General features: G+C 47.9%; 1 protein-coding gene across 3 annotated transcripts in view; it reads left to right on the top strand.

Annotated features, from left to right (window-relative positions):
• Positions 1 to 9,630: 9,630 nt before the first annotated feature.
• SNX10 (sorting nexin 10) overlaps positions 9,631 to 19,473 on the top strand; it is a 79,280-nt gene continuing 69,437 nt past the window's right edge. For 2 of the 3 annotated variants that reach the window (XM_084785504.1, XM_084785500.1), the window contains exon 1: positions 9,631 to 9,746. The gene's annotated coding sequence lies outside the window, so the exon portion shown is untranslated. The remainder of the gene's footprint in view (positions 9,747 to 19,473) is intronic. The other variant, XM_084785501.1, reaches the window with a different exon arrangement.

Below are 19,473 nucleotides of genomic sequence, written 5' to 3'. Positions count from 1 at the left end.
GTGTGAGCCACCAGGCCTGGCTATAATTGTTTGTTTGTTTTGTTGTTTTGGTTTTTCGAGACAGGGTTTCTCTGTTTAGCCCTGGCTGTCCTGGACTTGCTGTGCAGATCAGGCTGTCCTCGAACTCACAGAGATCCACCTGCCTCTGCCTCCTGAGTGCTGGGATTAAAGGCGTGCACCACCACTTCCCAGCTGATTCAGTTTTATTTTCATGTATTGTTTGTTTTGTGACAGGGTCCCCAGTAACCTGGACTAGCCTTTAATTCACTAAGTAACCAAAGGGTAGGCCTGGAAGTTGAACTCCTGATTCTCCTGCCTCAGTTTCCATAGCAAATAAGACAGTGGGAGTGTAACACCACATCAAGATTTAATTTCTCACCTTTGATTGTAACAATTCTGTGACTGGGGATGGTGGCACATACCTTTAATCCCAGCACTCAGGAGGCAAAGCTGCTAGATCCATACGAGTTTAAGGTCAACCTGGTCTATATAACAAGTTTCATGCTAGCTGGGCGTGGTGACGCACCCCTTTAATCCCAGCACTCTGGGAGGTGGAAGCAGGCAGATTGCTGTGAGTTCCAGGCCAGCCTGGTCTACAAAGGAAGTCTAGGACAGCCAAGGCTACACAGAGAAACCTTGTCTGGAAAAAAATGAGGAAAAAAGTTTCAGCCTAGGCAGGGATGCACAGTGAGACCTTACTGCAAAAAAAAAAAAAAAAAAAAAAAAAAAAAATCAATAAAACAAAAAACAAACAAAGAAAAAGACTTCTGTGTCTTCATAGTTTTTCCACTTGAAAAGGCCGAGGCAGGCACATCTTTGTGAGTTCGAGGTGTAAGGACCAGACAAACTCCATTTTGAAAAAGAAACTCCATTTTGTGTTAAACCCAGCCAAGGGTCGAACCCAGGTTCCAGAAAAACCAGAAAGTAACCTAAACAGAAAAATATTCCCTAGCAACACAATCAGCTCGCCTTGGGAATGCCTAAATATACTCTCTGCTGGTCAAGCTGACCAGCAGGTGGTCTGGCACATAGCAACAAGCAATTAGGAGGAACTAGGCCAAAGTTCCTAACGCCCCATGACTGCTTCAACCAGTGTTTTCTATAGGCCAACTTGCCCTTACACCTATTACCCAACCAGAAAGCGCCAAGGTTTGTAACTTCCTGCTTGCAGCTTTTCTGACCAAATGCCATCCAATCATATACTGTAAACCCACTTCTTTGTTTAAAACCTATAAAAACCCCTCTCAATTGAGACTCGAGGCCACTTCCCTGCATCTGCTGTGTCAGTGCATAGGAGGTGTGGCCTGGGTTCGAACCTGCAGTAAAGACATCCTTGCCATTGTATTTGGACTTGGCTCTTGGGTGGTCTGTTTGGGGAGTCTATCAAAATGTGGGCATAACAGAGGCCAGCCTGTTTTACAAAGTGAGTTCCAGGCAACCAGGCAGGGTGGCGCATGCCTGTGATCCCAGCACTCTGGGAGGCAGAGGCAGGCGATCTCTGTGAGTTCAAGGCCAGCCTGGTCTATAAAGTGAGCCCAGGACAGCCAGGGCTATCACAGAGAATCCCTGTCCTGAAAAACCTAAAACACAAAACAAAACATAAAACAAAACCCCAAAACCCTAAACAATAATAACAAAAAAAATAACAAACTAACCAAAACCACCAAAACCAAAGCAAGTTCCAGGACAGCCAGGGCTGTCTCAACAAAACAAAACAAAAACAATTAAATATGGGAGCTTGTGAGGGCATTCATTCATCTCATTCAAAACAGCACTTCTCACTGTTAGAGATCAGGCAGCCAAACAAAAGAATAAACCCTCCTGTGTTCTCTCTCTCTCTCTCTCTCTCTCTCTCTCTCTCTCTCTCTCTTTCTCTCTCTTCTCTAACTTTCTCTCTCTCTCTCTCTTTATTCTTCCTGTCTCTGTCTTTGTCTCTTTCTGGGGTACCCCTCCCCCCTATTACCTCTCCCCCCATGCTCATATAATAAACTCTTCTACTGCTTGATACCTTATTATACCCTATTACCTTATATTTTTTAACCTTATATTTAATTATTAATCATAACACTCACCCCTGCCTCAGAGAAAAAGGCTTTGACACTTGCCTCTCCAGGTCTTGTTGGTAGTAATCACACGACACTGCAAGGGATTTTAAAGGTCCAGGAATTAAAGGGTTATGTTCAAGATATGTTCAGTAATGCTAAACTTGTTTCTGTGGCTTTTTGTTTGTTTGTTTGTTTGTTTGACCCAGGGTCTTTCCATGTAGCTCCAGCAGTCCTGGAACTCACTATGTAGACCAAGCTGTCATTTGAGTTCATTTTAAATTAGCAATAATAGCATCAAATTTGCCACTTCAACTAATGTTTATTTGTTTATTTAACAAGCCTAGAACAGGCTGGCCTCAAACTCACAGAGACCCACCTACCTCTGCCTCCCCGGACTGCTGGGATTACAGGTGTGCTGTGCCACTGTGTCCGGTTCAGGGCTTGACTTTTAAAACAAACTAATTTTACTTGGGCACATGTTGGTAATCACAGCACTTGGATGGCAGAGGAAGGTCAGAAATCAAAGTGATTCTTACTTACAGGGCTAGCTAGAGCCAGCCCAGGCCACATGAGACCCTCTCTCAAAAATTAAAAATGAAGCCGGGCGTGGTGGAGCACGCCTTTAATCCCAGCACTCGGGAGGCAGAGGCAGGCGGATTGTTGTGAGTTCAAGGCCAGCCTGGTCTACAAAGGGAGTCCAGGACAGTCAAGGCTACACAAAGAAACCCTGTCTCAAAAATCCAAAAAAAGAAAAAAAAAAATGAGCTGGCCAGGGGGCCCTGTCTGCCAGTCAGTGGGAGCCAGGACGGCAGGGAGTAAAAAATGAAAAAATAAAAAATGAATAACGCTGGACATGGTGGCACACGCCTTTAGTCCCAGTACTCGGGAGGCAGAGGCAGGTGGATCGCTGTGAGTTCGAGGCCAGCCTGGTCTACAAAGTGAGTTGAGGCCAGCCGAGGCTACACAGAGAAACCCTGTCTTGAAAAACAAAACAACCCTGAAAATAAAAATAAATAAATAAAAATAAAACCCAACTAGCTTGCATGCCTATGAAGATTTCCTTGATTGGAGTATTTGAGTTGGTAAGATCCACCCTAAATCTGGGCCACACCTTCTGGGGGCAGCCCACATAACAGGACACAGAAGAAGGAAGATTGTGCTTTTTGCCTGTTTGTCCTCACTCTTGCTGGCAAGTTCATCAATCCTGCTGCTGAGGCAGTTCATTACCTGTGTTAGGACTAACTTCTTTGGGATGCCAACAGAAACTGAGCACCAGGGTTGAGTGAGAATGACCTCCATAGGTTCATGTAATTGAGTACTTGGTTTCCAGCTGGTGGAAAACATTAGGAGGTGTGGCCTGGTTGGAGAAGTTATTGGGAAGGGTTTGACCCCAGGCCAGGTCTCTCTTTCCTGCAGATCAGATGTGAGCTCTCAGCTACACTCCAGCACCATGCCAGCCTGCTGCCACCATGACCTCTGCCATGCTGGTCATGAAATAACCCTATGAAACTGTTAGCAAGCCCCCCAGTGAAATGCTCTCTTTTCTGAGTTGCATTGGTCCTGCTGCTTCATCACAGCAGTGGGAACCCTAACTAAGACAGCAGCTCTCTGGGAATCTTGCAGGACTCCAGCACCTGCCTGGGTCTGCCAAAACCTCTAGGCGGTGGGGGTGGGGGGGTGGGGGGGTGGGGGGGGTGGGGGTGGGGGCAGGGGGGAAATGAACAATTACTGGATTCTTGGCCTTTCTGCTTTGAGAAAGCCATTGTTGGACTACTTAGACTACACCCTGTAACTGAGCCTAATAAATCATATGGAAATTTATCAGCTATGTTTCTTTTCCTTCTTTCTTTATTTCTTTTTTTTTTTTTTGAGACAGGGTTTCTCTGTGTAGCCTTGGCTGTCCTAGACTCACTTTGTAGACCAGGCTGGCCCTGAACTCACAGAGATCCGCCTGCCTCTGCCTCCCGAGTGCTGGGACTAAAGGCGTGTGCCAGCACCGCCCAGACAGTTCGGTTTCTTTAGAGAACCCTGACTAATACAACACTCGAGGCTGTCCACAGGCCTTCACATGCGTGTGCACACATGTGCAGCCCCTACATACACAGAAAACACCTAGAGAATAAAAATCACAACAGGAAAATTGTATAGAGACATTCCCACGTACCCAGCACAGTACTAAGGTTCTTTCAATTAACGCCACAACCGTGCCATGGTCCACACATTATTATACAGCTGTTATCACCACCTGCCTTCCCATAGGAAATGTCAGCCTGGAGGGCATCAGTTCTTCTGCTGTGATCCTAAAATAAGTAGTGGAAAGACAGGATTTGAAGCCCCCTAAAAGTCATCTTCTGGGTGGAATTTGGGTAAGTAAAAAGCAGAGTGAAGGTTTACCAGTGCTGTAGCTACATAAAGACCAGAAGGAAATGAGTACAGAGTTGGGAAAGTGCCCATCAACACAGATGTCATACTATGTGTCCCCAGCATGCAGCAATCACACACAGAGAAAATGAGGAATCATTGCTGTGAATTTTTTGATGCCAGAGAGTAGTCTTTGGGCACAGAAAATACTATTTTGATGCTGTTTTATATTATTATAAGCAACAAGCTTAACATTTTTGCTTTTTTACTTATGTGTCTGTGTGTCTTTGTATTTATATGGTACCTGTGGGGGTGTCTAAAGAGACAAGAAGGGTGCTGGGCCCCCTGGAGCTGGAGTTAGAGGCAATTGTGGTCTTCCCACAGTGAGTGCTGGTAACCAAACGTGGGTCCTTTGGACAAACGGCAAGTGCTCTTAACGAGTGAGCCATCTCTCCAGCCCCACAAGTTTTGTTTTATTTTATTTTTTCCATTAAGTAATTAATTTATTCACTTTATACCCTGATTGCAGCTTCCCCCTTCCTTCCTCACACACCCCTTCCCCTATTCTCCCCTCTCCTTTTCCTCAGAGAAGGAGAGGGCCCCCATGGGTACCATCTCACCCTGGTGTATCAAGTCCCAGCAGGACTAGGCATATTCTCTCTCACTGAGGCCAAACAAGGCAGCCCAGCTAAGGGAAAGGGATCCAAAGGCAGGCAACAGAGCCAGCGACAGGCCCCTGCTCTAATTGTTAGGGGACCCACATGATGACCAAGCTGCACATCTGCTGCATGTGTGTAGGGGCCTACGTCCAGCCCATGCAAGCTCTTTGGTTGGTGGTTCAGTCTCTGCGAGCCCCCATGGACCAGGTTAGTTGACTCTGTGGGTCTTCTGGTGGTGTCCTGGACCCCTCTGGCTCCCTCAGTCCTTCTTCCCATCCTTCCACAGAACTCCCTGAGCTCTTGGCCTATTGCTTGGGCTGCGGGTCTCTGCGTTTGTCTCCGTCAGCTGCTGGATGAAGCCTCTCAGAAGACAATTATGCTAGGCTTCTGTCTGCAAGCATAGCAGAGTCCTGTTAATAGTGACAGGGACTGGCTCTCTCCCATGGAGTGGGTCTCAAGTTGGGCTGGTTATTGGCTGGCCTTTCCCTTAATATCTGTTTTATCTTTATCCCTACACATCTTGTAGGCGGGACAGATTTTGGGTAGAAGATTGTATGGATGAGTTGGTGTCCCTTTTCCTCCACTGAGAGTCTCACCTGGCTATAGGAGTGGCCACTGTACGTGTATTTTTAAAATCTATTTTTATTTTGGTTTCTTATATCTCTTTCTTCCTTCTCCAACCCAATCCTTTCCAATACCCCAGCACCAGGTAAGAGAGAAAGAAGGTTAGTGGGGGAAAGGGGAAGTTTTTCTTAGCTACTTCCTGATGTTCAGGGTTCTGTGGTTCCTTGGGGCAAATCCAATCCTTGTTTTAGGATCTCTCCAACTTCTCATTAAATTGCGTCTACAGCAGCCAGGAGCAGCAGCTGGGGGCGGGGGGGGGGGGGGGGGAGTGGGGAGGGTGGCAGGGAGAGGCACCAGCAGCCTTCTTCTTTCTCAGAGCCCCCAGTCTCGCTCTGAGTCTGGAATTTATTCACACTGGCAAAGACCACACCCCTCCATAAGGTAGTTTCCAGATGACTAAGCTCTGGTGCCCTCTCAGGAGGCAGTTATCAGCAGTAGACAAACTGGAGCAGCCAGTTTTTTGTTTTGTTTTGTTTTGTGTTTTGTTTTTGTTTTAATTAAACAAATTGTTTACATATACCCCAAAACTCCCACAACAAGCCACTTCAGGCTCTATATCTCTGGATGCTAGGAGTCTCAGCTAAGGTCACTCCCATAGACTCTTGGGAGCATCCCCTGTCCCCAGGTCTCCAGCTTGTCCTAGAGATAGCCTCCATGGATTTTCGTCCTCTGTCCCAACCCTCTACTCGCCCCCCCCACCCGTTCTCCTCACCTAATCCCCATCCTTGTCCCCTCCCTACTTCCTCTCCTACCCAGTTCCCTCCTTCAGTCAATTCCAATTGTATTTCCCCTTCTCAGTGAGATTCAAGCACCCTCCCTTGAACCCTCCTTGTTACTTAGCTTCTTGGGGTCTGTGGATTGCTTAATTTTTTTTTTTAAGTTACAGGTTTAACAAGATGATTCTTTTCTTTTTCTTTCTTTTTTTTTTTTTTTTTTTTTTAATTTTGGTTTTTTGAGACGGGGTTTCTCTGTGTAGCCTTGGCTGTCCTAGACTCGCTTTGTAGACCAGGCTGGCCTCGAACTCACAGTGACCCACTTGCCTCTGCCTCCCAACTGCTGGGACTAAAGGCGTGTGATTCTTTAGATTTAAATTTTATTTTACTTATCTTTGTGGTGTGTGTGTGTGTGTGTGTGTGTGTGTGTGTGTGTGTGTGTGTGAGAGAGAGAGAGAGAGAGAGAGAGAGGGAGAGAGAGGGAGGTGGAATTAGTTCTGGAACTTGACATATGTAGTACTTTAAATGAGAATAGCATCCACAGGCTCACCTATTTGCTTGCGATTGGAACTGTCGGGGAAGGATTAGGAGGTGTGGCCTTTGGGAGGAGGTGTGGCCTTTGGGAGGAGGTATGTCACTGGGGGTGGGCTTTGAGGTTTCAAGAGCTGACAACATTCCTAGTTAGCTCTTTCTGCCTCATAGTTGTGGATCAAGATGAGTTCTCAGGGATTTCTCCAGCACTATGCCTACCTGCCTGCTGCCATTCTGCCCACCATGAAAACAGCCCTTTTTCTCCTCTAAGTTGCCTTGGTCATGGTGTCTTATCCCAGTGACAGAAGTTGCTACCAAATACAACATTTAGACTAATCTGACTTCAATAATGCTGAGATTACGAAAGTGCTTTGGTTTTTACCATGCCATGCTCGAAATGCATAAATGTAACTCTCTTTTTTTTTTTTTTTGTTTTGTTTTGTTTTTGAGACAGGGTCTCTCTGTATTAGCCTTGGCTGTCCTGGACTCCCTTTGTGGACCAGGCTGGCCTTGAACTCACAGCAATCCACCTGCCTCTGCCTCCTGAGTGGTGGGATTAAAGACGTGGGCCACCACACCCGGCAATATTGTAACTCTTAAATTGCAGTCTGACATTGGGCATAGTGGTGCTCGCCTTTATTCCCAGCACTTGGGAGGCAGAGGCAGGTGGATCTCTGTGAGTTTGAGGTCATCCTGGTCTACATAGTGAGTTCCAAGATAGCCAGAGCTACACAGTGAGACCCTGTCTTAAAATACTGGGGGAAAAAATTCTGTTGTACTCCAATATTGTATACTAGCATATTGTAACTTAAAATAAGCTATTAAATTGAAAAGTTAAAGTACAAGGCAAATGACTATCCACTGTGGTGAATTTTTGTAAACATTACTTGACGTAGATTTGAAATGAGTCCAGATTCCTTAAAACAATACATTAACATCATAGGCTTGAACTGTATAAATATCACATATTCAGTTCTCAGTCTCCAGTGCTAAATACTCTAATAGTAAAGTTTTGTATTTTTTTTAAAGAACATCCTTATACAGCCAGGAGTGCTAGCCGATGCCTGCATTCATACAAAGTGAGTCCAGGACGGCCAGGGCTTTATTACACAGAGAAACCCTGTCCTGAAAAACCAAAAACCAACCAACCAACCAAACAATGCCAGCAGCACAAAGCCCAAACCAAAAACCCAAAAAACATTTTAATGATGATTTTTATCAGCAAATTGTTAAATTAAAAACTTTTCTCCCCACGGTGGTGGTGCAAGCCTTTAAGTACTTAGGAGGCAGAGGCAAGTGGATATCTGTGATTTCGAGGCCAACCTGGTCTACAAAGCAAGTCCAGCACAGCCAAGGTTACATAGAGAGACCCCGTCTGAAAAACAAACAAACAAACAAACAAAAAGAAAGAAAGAAAAACCCAAACAACAAACGCAACCCCCCAAACATGTGTGTGTACATACACACACACACACACACACACACACACACACACACACACACACAGAGTTATGTCTGTTCAAAAAGGCCAGAGGAAGGCATCAGATCCCCTGGAGCTACAGGTGCCCACATAGCTGCTGTGAAAGAAACTTGTGTCCTCTGGAAGACCAGCAAGTGCTCCTAACCACTCTGCCGCCCCTGCTGCCCCAAGCAGGCTGGCTTTTTTTCTATCTTTATTTCTTTTATGTTTTTTGAGCCAGGGTCTCTCTATCTATCCCTGAAATCCTGGAATCCACTATGTAGACCAGACTGGCCTTGAGTTACCAGGATTGTACCTGCCTCTGCCTTCTGAGTGCTGGCATTAAAGGTGTGCGTACTAGGCACCAGAAACACTGGGCCTTGTGTTCGCATCTTTAACCCCAGCATTTATTTATTTATTTATTTCGTTTTTCGAGACAGGGTTTCTCTGTGTAGCCTTGGCTCTCCTCCTCCTCCTAGGCTCACTTTGTAGACCAGGCTGGCCTCAAACTCACAGCGATTTTCCTGCCTCTGCCTCCTGAGTGCTGGGATTAAAGGCGTGGGCCACCACGCCCGGCACATTTTGGTAAATTTTGCTCAGAACATCAGTGTAGCTGTGGACTACAGACAGGGACAATGTTTCCTGGAGGCTCCTGGGTGGTCCCAAATTCAAAGGAGTCACTAACACTTCTATCACTGACTTTTTTTTCCCCTTAGATTTATTCATGTTATTTAACGAGTGTTTTGCCTGCTTGTATGAATGTGCACCACATGGGTGAACTGGAGCTATATGCAGGTGTGAGCAGCGGTGTGGGTGCTGGGAACCAGGTCCTCCGCAAGGGCAAAAAGTGATCTTAACGCTGAGCCATCGCCCAGTCCACACCACTGAGGTTTGCCATGCTCACAGGTGGGTGAGATCCAGTCCAAATGGTCTTTAGGAAATGTGCATATTGTTGGCAGATTTCATAGCTTTCACCTCACAGTTCATGAAAATATAGAGATATCCCCTCTCCCCCCGTTAATTACAGAGAAGTTGAAAATATTTTTACAGCAAACAGTCAAACGCCCTCCATCGAGATCCCGCTGTCAACACCGAGTCCTGCTTGTTGGTTTCCGGCCTCCTCCACTACTGGGGAGGAAGAAAGACCCACTAGCTAGGCTGTTCCCCCGTTCGGGTAGGAGGCTGGCGGTGGTGCGGGGCGGGAGCCGCGGGCGCGCGGGGCGGGGCGGGGCGCCGCGTGCGCTGGACGCGGGGCTGCGCTCCACGGGTGCGCTCCTGGGCGCTCGCCGCCGCCGCCGCGCCTTGAGTCAGCAAACTCCGCGGTGCTCCCGGCCCGGCGCTGCCGCCCAGGACGGTGCGTGAGTAAACCGATCCGCGGGGAGGGAGCGGGGTAGCGGGCGCCGCGGCTGCCCCAGCACCTGCTCAGCCTCGCCGGGGATGCCGGAGATGCAGGCGCGTGCTTTCCTCCCTACTGAATGCAAGGCCAAGCACCTTTGAGTTTAGAGGTTGGGAGGGGCAGGCAGGGAAGGCTTTTTTTCCCCCCCTCCTTCATGGGATTGTGGGATTGATGGGAAAGGCCGCGGAGGAAACCCATGCTGTTGATCAGGTTTGATAACACAGGGAAGCAACAGCCTGTTTATCGGTCCTAGACACATCACACTTTGCTAAAATTACAAGGATTGTTAAGGAGATGGTCACGGGATGTCTGTTTCCGAAAGGCACAGGCGCGTGGAGAGCGATGGATTAGAAATTGAGAGCAGAGGGAGGTTTTATACGTGATCTCCATCAACCCTTTCAGTTTGCGACAGGTCCGAGAGGGTGGAGCAGCAGGCACCCGATGGGAGGGGTGTATGAAAATCCCTCGTGTCCTGGGAGTGGGCTTGTGGGCGTGGCCGGAAGGGGACAGGGGTCTTTAGGGGACTCCTCCAACCATTGGCCTATCTCTGAGGGGCTTTTGAGGAGGAGGAGTTGGAGGAGGAGGAGGCTAAGCGTCCTGGCAACCATACCATGAGGAGTCTGCATGACTTCGCTTGATTCCTGTCCTCAAGGCTAGGGTACAATCGGGACTGTAATTCTGCCCGTGCCTTCCTCCCTTCTGGTCCGGGAACATATGGTCTTTAGCATATTAGCAAGCACCTTACCACTGAGCTGCACCCCAGCCCTCGTTTATTTATCTTGAAAGGAGTAGTAGAATTGAGTTTGATGGACAGGCTGTTTTCAATAAAGACATAAATGTCGATATTCTTAGAAATGACTGTGTGGAGATGTGAAAGACCTCCTTAGCAGCCACTTCTAGTTAACCGGCCATACATCTGGGTTCTTCTGGCAATGCTTTCTTGGTTCCAGAAATGCCCGCCCCCCGCCCCCCCCCCCACCGGCCCCCCCGCCCCCCCCGGCCCCCCCCCCCGCCCCGCTAGCTCTGCCCTCAAGGAGGTGTGGCTATGGTGGAGTGGCGTGGGGGTGCAGTTTTTTGGCCATCATGCTTCGCTTTCCACTTCTTAGGACTGAGTTACCCACTTGTTATGTTTTTATCGCTTATGGGAAGACCTGCCGAGATTGGTGTCCTCAAAGTAGAAACAAGTACCGTCATTTTTTTTTTTTTTTGGTCAACGTGCTTGTTAAAGCTTTGCGTTTCTGCTCCCCTACAGCTGTTCTCTAGAGCACTTTTGATATGTTTTTTTTCCCCCCAGCCCTGTCATGACATTAACTTTCATTTTGAGTTAAGCCATTGGGGGAATTGGTTTTTCTTTCCTCTTTTAGTATCAGGGCTGTGGTGTTGTAACAACCACTTGTGAAAGGCAGATTGCTGCCTTCGAACAGGGTCCAGCCTATATAAGAAGGATGTCAGGATGTCGGCTAAGGTGATGGTAGACATTTGCAGAGTCCCCCAGATTTTAGGGCTGTTATCGCCAAAGGTCTTTTTCTTCGTAATGTAATAGGTATGAGTTAACGTGTAGGCCCTCCACCCGTTGGTCCAGCCGGGGCTTTATAGGACTGTGCGTTAGCTATATAGGACTATGCATAGCCACCACTTCTGATTTGAGACCCTTCTGACGCTGCGCCCTTGTTTGCTAGTTCTTGCTGGCAGAGCCAGGCATGGTGGTGCATATCTGTCATTCCTGCACTTGAGAGGTGGCAGCAAGAGATGGCAGGGGTTTGAGGCCACCCTTAGCCTTCCTTATGAGTCCTTGTCTCAAAAATAACAAAACAGCTGTCCTGTACCATGTAGATCAGGCTGACCTGGAACTCAGACATTTGTTTGCCTCTGCCTCCCAAGTGTTGAGATTAAAGGTGTCAAGCCGGGCGTGGTTGCGCACGCCTTTAATCCCAGCACTCGGGAGGCAGAGGCGGGCGGATCGCTGTGAGTTCGAGGCCAGCCTGGTCTACAAAGTGAGTCCAGGACAGCCAAGGCTAACACAGAGAGACCCTGTCTCAAAAAAAAAAGGTGTCACTGTGATAGCCCCACTTCTTTCTTTCTTTTTTTTTTGAGTTAGTGTCTCAGGTAGCCCAGCCTGCTCTCTAACTTGCGGCGTGGCAGCAGATACCGTGGGCTCCAGATCCTCCCAAGTGCTTCGATTACAGAGATTACAGACATGAACTATCGTATATAGATAAGGATGACCTTGAACTCTCAAGTGCTAGGATTATGGGCCTATGCTACCACCCTCGGATTGAAAGGGGGTTTTTCCTGGACTTTGATGGGGACATATGCCTTTAATCCCAGCAATCAGGAGGAGGCAGAGGCGGGCAGATCTCTGCCTTCGAGGGCAGCCTGGTTTAGGGAGCTAGTTCCAGGACAGGAGGGGCTACATAGAGAAACTCTGTCTCAAAAATAAAAATAAAAATAAAAGGAGGAAAAAGGGGGCTGGAGAGATGGCTCAGAGATTAAGAGCCACATGGTGGCTCACAACCATCTATGAGATCTGGTGCCCTCTTTTGGTGTGCAGGCATACATGGAGGTGGAAAACTGTATACATACTAAATAAATACATATTTTTAAAAAGAGGAAAAGACAAAGGGGGCAGGTAGGCTGGGTATAGATCTATGGTAGAGCACTTGGCTAGTATACTTGAGGGCCTGGATTTGATCCCCAGAATGGCAAAATAAGTAAATTAGAGCTTTTTATGGTAGTTTCACTAAGTCACAAATTTATAAAGCTAGTTTTATTATTTTCCTCAGCTTACATCTGCAGAAACTAAGGCATTGAGGTATTTGCGCCTTCTCTAAACTCAGCTCCAGTTTGTTTGTTTGGTTTTTCGAGACAGGGTTTCTCTGTGTAGCCTTGGCTGTCCTGGTCTCACTATGTAGACCAGGCTGGCCTCAAACTCACAGCGATCCGCCTGCCTCTGCCTCCCAAGTGCTGGGATTAAAGGCGTGCGCCACCACGGCCAGCTTCAACTCACAGTTTTAATCACCAAGCGAATGTGTTGCAGGTTTCTATAAAAGGTAATTATATTAAGGACTAGTGTATGCCAGGCCCTGTCCCTTTAAACTGGATTTAGTATTGTTTTCTCTCCGTGTGTGCACGTGTGAGTGCTTGCAGGGTGGGAACTCAGACTGTCAGGTTTGGGAGCAAACACTTTACCTGCTGAGCCATCTTGCTGACCCTGAGTCACTCAATCTCTCTGTGTCTCTCTGTGTGTCTGTGTGTCTGTGTGTCTGTCCGTCTGTCCGTCTGCCTGCCTGCCTGCCTGTCTCTCTCTCTCTCTCTCTTTCTCTCTCTCTCTCTCTCTCTCTCTCTCTCTCTCTCTCTCTCTGGGATTGCATGTGTCCCAGCACATAAATGAAGATCATAGGAGTCACAGCTCTCCTTTCATCATGTGCCTGCTGGGTACTGAACTCAGGCCTCCAGGCTTGACAGCAGACACTGAGCCAACTCTCTGACCTTCCTAAGTCTTTTTATTTTCTATTTGATGTAGCCGAGACTGGCCTTGAACTCCTGATTTTCCTATTTCTGCCTCCCAAGTGCTGGGATTCGAGTTTTGTGCCCCCCATGCCCAAATCCTGAATCCTTTAGGAAGATAACGAAAGGTAGTTTTTTGTTTTGTTGATAATTATATGGGGTGAGTTCTATTTTGATAAGGTTGTTGAATACTGAGTTAACCACTCACAGGGCCGTGCAAATAACTGATCTTACACAGGTCTGTCCCCACTGCCAGCCCTGTCCCTCAAGGGGCAGCCTCTTCCAGCTTCCTCAGGTGCTGCTTTGGGAATCAAGTTGAACATTTGTACTAGATTCGATTGATCTATCAACATTAATATTGAATCAGTTTGCTGCATTATGGCTGTTGCTTGTGTTCCCCCCCCCCAAGGGATTAAGGGTTTGTCCCCAGGGTGAACCCATGGCAGGCTGTAAAACTTGTTAAGAGGTGGGCCCAGGGGGAAGCCCTCAGATTGCTGGGAGCCCTGTCCTTAAAAGGGATCAAAGGAAGTCCTCCCAGGACCCTGAGTTAAATCTCCCATGGGAAAGTTGTTCTAAATGCCTGAGGGCCTGAGGCTGACCCCTGCACTGCTCTTTGGTCTGCCATGTGATGGTGTGTGTGTGTGTGTGTGTGTGTGTGTGTGTGTGTGTGTGTGTGTGTGTGTGTGATGCTCTGCCCGCTTCCAGGCCTTCAGGGAGCTACTGCTTGCACACCTCACCTGCACCTGCAGAGCTGTGCACTAAATACATCTCTTTAAAGTGTGAAGGTGGCCAATCCTCAGTGTTAAGTTACAAATGAGAGTGGATCAATTTACGATGGAAAGAAAGGAAGGCTGGAGTCCTTATTGATGAGGGAGTGGAAAGAGAGAAAAGGGGACGAGAGGAATCGAAGGGCACACCAAGTGGAAGAGGCCGACTGTGCCATGACCGAGGAGTACGATGGAACTTTCTTCCTTCCTTTCAGAAACACTTGATGCGTGTTTGTCATGGTGAGTTTTTTTTTTTTTTAAGATGTATTTATTACATATACAATGTTCTGACTACCTGTGTGCCTGCAGGCCAGGAGAGGGCACCAGATATCATTATAGATGGTTGTGAGCCACCATGTGGTTGCTGAGAATTGAACTCAGGACCTCTGGAAGATCAGACAGTGCTCTTAACCTCTGAGCCATATCTGCAACTCCCCCCCCCCCCTTTTTTTGAGACAGGGTTACTTTGTAGATCAGGCTGGCCCTGAGCACTTCAATTTATGTTTTTTTTTTTTGTTTTTGTTAGTTTGTTTTTGTTTTTGTTTTCAAGACAGAGTTTCTCTGTTTAGCCTTGGTTGTCCTGGACTAGCTTTGTGGACCAGGCTGGCCTCAAACTCACAGCAATCCGCCTGCTTCTGCCTCCCGAGTCCTGGGATTAAAGGCGTGCGCCACCACGCCTGGCCAATTTATGTTATTTAATCTTGTGATATAGGAATTGTTATTGTGAGTGGTTCAGAGAGATGTGATGATTTGAACAGATGAAGAGAGAATTTGAATCCTAGGCTGTCTCCTGGAACATTCCTGCCGCCGTGTTGCTTTTAGAGGCAGGATAGTATTTTGATAGAATTGTTCAAGGATCCGGGCAGGAAGAGTACTTACTGCCCTTGCAGAGGACCCAAGGTTCTGTTCCCAGCACCCACATTGGGCTGCTCTTACAGTTCCAGGGGACCTGAAGTGCAATTCTGGCCTGTGTAGGCATCTGCACACAAACTGACACCCCCACCAAACCACCAAGAAACACTGCTAACACACACACGCGCACACACACACACACACACACACACACACCCCACATGCAGAGTTTACCCAGCATGGTGGCATATGCCTTTAATCTAGCACTTTCTGAAGTGGGAAGATCTTGAGTTTGGGCTGGAGAGATGGCTCAAAGGTTAAGAACACTGCCTTGCTCTTCCAGAGGTCCTGAGTTCAATTCCCAGCAACCACATAGTGGCTCACAACCATATATAATGAGATCTGGTGCCCTCTTCTTGTATGCAGGTGTACATGCAAGCAGAACACTGTATAAATAATAAATAAATCTTTAAAAAAAAAAAAAGATCTTGAGTTTGGGGCCAGGTTGGGCTACACATGTATATCTGATTACAAAACAAGGCAAAGGGAAGGGAGGTTGAGGCAGCGCTGATTCGGGCTCTCAGCAGCTGAGGTCAGTAGAGAGGGGGAATTTGTAGCAGATTACAGATAGCTTTGAAGGGCTTTGTCACCATTGTTCAGGGTTCACAGCAGTCCATTCTTCCCTTTATGCTTTGGTTGTTGCTGGTACAGGAAGGGGGACCCCTAAAGTTGGTACTAGCAATGGGAGCATATGTAAGGACACCCAGGCTGCAGAGAGAGAGAGAGAGAGAGAGAGAGAGAGAGAGAGAGGGAGAAAGAGAGAGAGAGAGAGAGCTGTTTGAAACCTGACATTCAGCGGGGCATGGTGACACATGCCTTTAATGCCTGCGCTTGAGAAGCAGAGGCAGGCGGATCGCTGTGAGTTCGAGTCCAGCCTGGTCTACAAAGAGAGTTCCAGGACAGCCAGGACTACACAGAGAAACCCTGCCTTGAAAAAACAAAACAAAACAACAACTGCCAAAAACAAAAAACAAAACAAAACAAAAAAGAAGAAGAAAGAAATCTGACATTTAAGCACATAGTCCCTCTCTCCTGTGGGCCAAGGCCCCTGAGTCCTCTTCTTGGTGCCTCTTCCTGGGATCTGTGTGCATGTGCCTCACATGAGTTTCTACTCGGCATATACTTGCTCTCATGAAGTTTTTTTCAGATTGCGTTTTGATGCCAGGCCCCTCAGCCGGCCTCTGCTTCTCTGGCCACCACTGGGGCTTCATTCTGGGCTGATAGTCTACTTCTCCCAATGCATCCTTCTTGTTCGCTCTGTCTCTCTAGATCTGTGGTCTTCAGACATTAGAAGAAACAACAACAACAACAACGTGTGTGTGTGTGTGTGTGTGTGTGTGTGTGTGTGTGTGTCTGTTACCTGTGTGCGCGTGTACAGTGTGCCATGCTGGTATGGAGGTCAGAGGACAGCTTGTCAAGGTTGGCTTTCTTCTTTCACTATGCAGGTCCCAGAGATAGCATTCAGGTCTTCCTTGGGCTTGGTGGCACGTGATGCTCTTTGCTATACTATCTTGTTGGCCCTCTCAGACATTTTATCCAAAATAATTACAGGGGAAGAAGCAGATTTCTGGACCTCAGTGTCAGCAGGTCCACAGTGAGACCTGGGAGTCTGTTTCTCGTTTTTTGGGACAGATACTGTATAAGTAAAGCTTGTTCCTTTCCATGGCTTAACAAACCATTGGTAAAGTCAGACTCCCCCTCTGTGCTGGGGATGGAATTCCCCCTCCTGGAGCATGCTGCGAAAATGCTTTAGTATCCTGCCACATCCTAGTTCTCAATCCTAAACTCTTTTGTTTAGCAAACTTCCCTTCCTCATTGATGGAGAAATGTAACCCTACTCCAGGGTTTGCCAGTCTGTTGGCTCTCCTGGGTTAGGTTAAAAGAGAAACCACCTGTGTGGCTCTGGGTCTTTCCCTTCCTGCCTTCCACAGAGTTCCAGCACCTTTCTTCTGTAACTGTGGACACACCCAGTTCCTCTCTCATTTTTTTAGGTTTATTTCTTTTCTCTTTCTTTCTTTCTTTCTTTCTTTCTTTCTCTCTTTTTCTTTTCTTTTCTTTTCTTTTTTCGAGACAAGGTTTCCCTGTGTAGCCTTGGCTGTCCTAGGCTCACTTTGTAGACCAGGCTGGCCTCGAACTCACAGCAATCCTCCTGCCTCTGCCTCCCGAGTGCTAGGATTAAAGGCGTGCTCCACCACGCCCAGCCCTATTGCTTTTCTTATATGTATGTAAAGCCTTTCGGGTGTTTGAAGGAGAACGGCCCCCATAGGCTCCTATATTTGAATACTTGGTCTCCAGTTGGTGAATCTGTTTGGGAAGGACTAGGAGGTGTGGCCTTGGTGGAGGAGGTGTGTCTCTGGAGGTGGGCTTGGAGGTTTCTAAAGACTCCTGTACTCAGGAGGCGGAGGCAGGTGGATCGCTGTGAGTTTGAGGTCAGCCTGGTCTACAAAGTGAGTCCAGGACAGCCAAGACTACACAGTGAAACCCTGTCTCGGGGGAAAAAAATCTTTTTTTGACTCAGTGGCACACGCTTGTAATCCCAGCACTTGGGGAGGCAAAGGCAGGCAGATGTCTGTGAGTTTGAGGCCAGCATGGTCTACAAAGTGAATCCAGGACAGCCAACCAAGGCTACACAGAGAAGCCCTGACTGGAAGAACAGAAACAAAACGAAACAAAAATTTCATTTTTGCCTTTTGATGTGTGTGGGTGTTTTGTGTGCATGTATATCTGTTCATCCCATGTGACCACATGTGTGCCTGGTGTCTTTGGAGGCCGGAAGAAGCGGTTGAATCCCCTGAAACTGGAATTATAGACAATTGTGAACCATTGTGTGGGTGCTGGGTCGATTGAACCTGGGCCTCCCGGATGAGCAACAAATGCTCTTATCCGTTGAGCCGTCTCTCAAGCCCCTAAACACTTCCCCTTATAAGTTGCCTTGGTAAACAGAAAAGTAACTAAGACATGGCATGCGTACCAAGCTATGTGTGTGCTTGCTTGTGTATACTGCGCGCCACAGCAGGCAGCTGTTCCGGTCAGGGGCCAACTTGTGGGGGTTCTCGCCTTCCTTCCTCCTGTGCGTTTCACAGATTGAATTCTGGTCATGATGTTTATCAAGTTCTTTATCAAGTTCCCCAGGCGCCTTTATCGGCTGAGTGGTCTTGCCTGGCTCCGCTTCCTCTTCTGTGAGTACAGACTTCTATGGTTAATGTACGGGGGGGGGGGAACACAGGGCTTTGTATGTAGGGAACTCACACTCATTGAAGTCACAGACCCAGACGTACCAAGAGTTCTGTGTGACCCTGTGCTTCTCTTGTGACTGCTTACCTCGCCGCCGCCGCCGAGCAGGTGGTAGAATGGCGCTGGAGGGGGGATGGGGGGGCAGTTGACCCCTGCTGCGTGAGAAGCCCGCTACCTTGCAGCCTCTTCTCTGTTTGCCCAGCAGTGGTGAGACCGTTAGGAGCTCTTCCTGGCCCCGCTCACGGCCAGGTTCCCATATGCTGGGAAATCAGTGTCGTGATTTGAATCAGGCTGGTGGCCATCGTTGACTTTATGGTCAGCTCCTTTCTCTGACGGTTGAGCAGTGGTGGAAAACTGGAAAACGGTGACATCTGTTTCAAGAACTTGGTGGAGTCGAGTCTGCAGAGGGACAGGAACCAGATGCCCTTGGATTTCATTCACTTCCTCCTAGAAGGAGTTTCCCTCTGTCTTATCTCTAGGCTTCCTGATCCAGGCCAGGCTCAGGATGTCTTAAGAGTTAGCGATCCGACTTTCAAAGGTGATGGCCGTGGTGTCTGTGCTGCACTTGAGTGTCAACCTCGGAACATATTGATTGAAAACATTCTGTCCCCTAAACGCTGTTATCGGACACAGAGGATATTTGAAGGAAAATTGTTTTCAAAGGACCAAGTGGACAGTGCTGGGAGCTGGCATAGCAAATGCCGTTGCAGCCAGCCTCTATAATTTCTTGCTGGATCTTTACAACAGACCCATGAAGGGCACAGCTGGCCTGATTTTATAGGTGAGGAAACTGAGGCACAGCGATATTAAATGATTTCCCTTGTCCAAGGGCAGAATGAGACTATACAGCCTGCCGGTTTGGCAGTGAACAGTTTCACCGCCACCCCCTCCCCCCTGCCCTCATCCACTGTGCCCTTGGCTGAGCTTAGAAGCATCTTGCTCCCTCACCAGGCGATCACCTCATTCACCAGGCGAACCTTCCATCGTGCTTGTCTGCTGTTTACATTTGGAGCACTATTCTGTTGGGGACTCTGAATTCGATTAAGCATGGCGTATGTAATTCCTGGTCCTCCTTGGTTCCACAGGCCACCGAAACCCCACCCAGCCAGCACCAGTTCTTGGTGTCCAGCCAGTGTGAAAGGTGGTGATTGCTCATGCGTGTCTCAGTACTTCTATTTTTTTGTTTCTGTTTTGTGATTTTTGAGGCAGTGTCTCCGCCTGGAGGCCAGGGTGTCCTGGAACTCGCCCTCTTATCGGCCAAGCTG

Source organism: Acomys minous (genome assembly GCF_964271855.1).
Source record: "Acomys minous genome assembly, chromosome: 6".
In the NCBI taxonomy this organism is placed as follows: domain Eukaryota; kingdom Metazoa; phylum Chordata; class Mammalia; order Rodentia; family Muridae; genus Acomys; species Acomys minous.
The sequence above is the reverse complement of the archived record's forward strand: the minus strand, read 5'-3'. Positions and strand labels throughout refer to the sequence as shown.